The 3292-nt window shown below is 51.5% G+C and overlaps 1 pseudogene across 1 annotated transcript; it reads left to right on the forward strand.

The window, feature by feature from the left end:
* The first annotated feature begins 1904 nt into the window (after positions 1-1904).
* On the forward strand, positions 1905-2958 carry LOC308609408 (Y-box-binding protein 3-like; annotated as a pseudogene). The gene has a single exon. The product of its transcript is annotated as a Y-box-binding protein 3-like (transcript).
* Positions 2959-3292: the final 334 nt, after the last annotated feature.

Raw genomic sequence — 3292 nt, forward strand, 5'->3', positions numbered from 1 at the left:
AGATCCACCCCTTTTGGAACTCACAAACTCTCACCCTCTGAGATAGTCACAGGATAGTCACTTGGCTCCTGCCTCTTTTGACCCACAACTGATAAAAGGAGAGATACTCTGATATTTCAGAGGCCTCATTGCTTGTATTATAAATAACCATGTTTTGATAGAGCAACCTTTTCACAGTGTGCTTTCAGGAGAGGAAGATACTAAGCATCACACCTTGCAACCTGGATATTTCATCTATTGGAAAAGACACTTCCAGAAGGACACTCTTCAACCTTACTAGGAAAGGCCCCTTTCAGGTACTGCTAACAAACCCTTGTGCCACCAAGCTCCAGGGGATAGACCCTTGAACTCACGTGACACACCTAAAGAAAGCACCAATCCTGACTGGACCTGCACATCATCTGGTGATCTGAAATAAGAGGTTTTCTGAAATTGAAGCAGACAATATCTGATAAGACAGCTTTCCCAAGATATCCAGATTAGGCCAGTTGGAAGTTTGTCTGCCAAACCCTGATGGTGGCATAATGATTCAGATGATCTCCTATGTCTATGATCTTGATAACATGAACTTTAGATAAAAAGTGCCTGACAATTCTCCCTCCTGCCCCTCCTTGTTTCTCTAATGTGACTTCAATTGTTTTCCAAACTGTGCACTTTCACCCTAACATGTGACACTACACCCAGGAAAGTTCCTTCCTGGCACTGAGGGACAAAAAGCTGCTGAAACAAGAAAATCGGACTGTTGATCAGTGATGCTTTCAGAGAAAGATCTTGATCAAAGGGGAGGAGTGTAAAAATTAATAAAGAGAAACTTCAATTAATATACAGTCGGGAGGCTAGGAGGGTGAGCTCTCACACCGTATGACGACAACAGAGCCCAAGAAGAAGAAAGACTTCCTCTTCTTGCATGACAAGAGCTCAGCCAATGAGAGACTGTCAGGACTCAGCCAATGAAAAGCCACCACACTTCCAACTCTCAGCTTCCAATGGACACTTTGTTTACTATAGATTTCCTACCTTCCTCTTCCTCTCTTTGAAAGAGTTATTCTCTCCCTGTTGGGGCGATTTGCACGTGGCTCACCATGGTTGCAATCCCTGAATTGCAATTCTTTGTTGATCCGGAATAAACCCATTTTTGTGGGGGCAATACCTGACAGTATATTGGTTTTAGGTAAACGCAATCTTAACACTAGTCTGGATAAACCTGCACGAATTTAGTGTCCTCTCAGTACTAGCATTCTAGCCCTGGCAGCCTTCGTTTGCTCCCTTGCCAGAAAACAAAACCAAAACAAACAAGCAAACACCACAGCAGTCTTCTTTGCCTGTGTCTTAACATCATGCGGTTGTCATTTTGCCTCAAGTTACACAAAATGCCTGACCCCTATAGAGGGCACACCAGGGGTTGGAATAGGACCACGGTTTTGTGACAGAATATTGGGAGAGTGTCCTGAGGAGGCTGTGAATCTCCCCAACCAAGGAAGAGGGATGGAAGGTGGGTCCTTTCCTCACATCCACTCAAGCAGGTAAGAGGGTGTTCAAGACCACTCCCTAGAGCTTCAAGTGTGCCTTCTCTCCACCAGAAACCACAAGGTACTGTGACGTGGTGGCAGGAGCATGGGGAGGAGTGCATTTGCCTTGCCCCCCAGCACGAGCCCCCTCTAGGAACGCCCCGCCTCCTCAACAGTGAGACATCACTGCTGTAGCCATTGTTTGGTCTGCATCCCCTTGCCCCAGGAGACACCACAGGCTTCTCCAAGAGTCTCAGAGTGAAGCCAGAGAGCCCTAGGCCCTGACCCACAGCACTCTTGGAGAGGCTTCTGCCTCCAGCACCCTCCCCCACCTTCCAGTGTCAGAGGGCCAAATTTCCCTCAGATTCTCTGAGAAAGGAGAGCAAGGCAGGGCTCATGAGTGAGGGAGAGGCCCCCCTCACAGAGGTGGCTGCTTCTGTCTCCGCTCAAGCCTCGCAGCAACACATGGGATCCTAGGGAGGCGGAGATCTGCCCCAAGCCCTAGGTTCCACCAGCCTCAGCATGGATGCGATCCCCAAGGCCATCGTGGTGGGCGCCACGGGAAAGTTGCCCAAGAAAGTCATCGCTAAGAGGGTGCGAGGCTCCGTCAAGTGGTTGAACGTGAAGAATGGGTAAGATTTCATCAGTAGGCATGATACCCAGGAATGTGTGTTCATTCACCAGATGGCCATGCCCCGGAAGAACCCTCACAAGTTCAAACACGATGTGGGTGACAGCAAGACTGTCGAGTTCCACATGGTGCAGGGTGAGCGGGGCACCAAGGCCGCTAACGTGAGCAGGCGCCTCAGTGGAGGGAAGCCACTATGCTGCCAACAGCCTCCACTTCCTCTGGGGATTCTTTATCCACGGCCGAGCGCCGCCACTACGTGGTCCCAAGGGTGCTGAGCATGACGTTGATGAAGTTGAGGGCAGTGGTGAAGGCTTGACCGCGGTCCAGGGCTTGAGGTGCCGTCTGCCTGGCCACCTCCAAGACCAAAGTCCTCGGCGCTTCCTGCCCTGCTGCAGGGCCCCAGCCTTGACCCGCTGCCCATTGATTCTGGCTACCACCAGTGACCAACGGCCCAACCTCCTTCCAGGGTCCACGCAGACCACAAGGCCCGAGGGCATGCGGCGGTGGCGCCGGGGCCCCAGCTATCTGCTCAGCCGCTCTAGGGGCCTAGGCACCACTCTTTGTCCAAGAACCTCACCGGGCATCTCTGCGGAGCTGGAGGCAGAACACAGGGAGAGCGGGCGCAACACCGGCGGCGATCTGCAACAGAGGCCTCCTCCAAGCTCTGGATCCCGCCGCCACAATAACCCTCACTGCCACGCACAGCAGGTGCCTGGCATCCAGGGCCAGGATCTAGAGAGAAGAGAGGGCAAGATCAAGAAGAGCCCTACTGAAACACCTGCCTTTGTTGCTGTGTACAAGAAGAGCACCACCCCTTAGGAGGAGAACTCCCTGGTCATGGATGCCCCCTCTGCCACATGGGGTGAGTAATAGCTCAGCTCCCTCCCCCGGGACTCCCTGGCCTGGGCTGCAGGTGATGTCCCCTTGAGGAGATAATGCCCTTTGTTGCAACACAGTCCAAACATCCACACTGACTGGTAGATTTGTGCCCTGAGAAAAATACATGCCCCTTTCCCAGGGTTTGAGGAAGGATAAATTACAAGACCTATGTATTTCTAAATTCCCTCATACCATCTGCCTTGGTAGTTTCTGTACACACACACACACACACACATACTCTCACACCTCTGAATCTATTCTTTTTAAAATCTGA

Source organism: Mesoplodon bidens (assembly GCF_964165515.1).
Source record: "Mesoplodon bidens genome assembly, chromosome: X".
NCBI classification, from domain to species: domain Eukaryota; kingdom Metazoa; phylum Chordata; class Mammalia; order Artiodactyla; family Ziphiidae; genus Mesoplodon; species Mesoplodon bidens.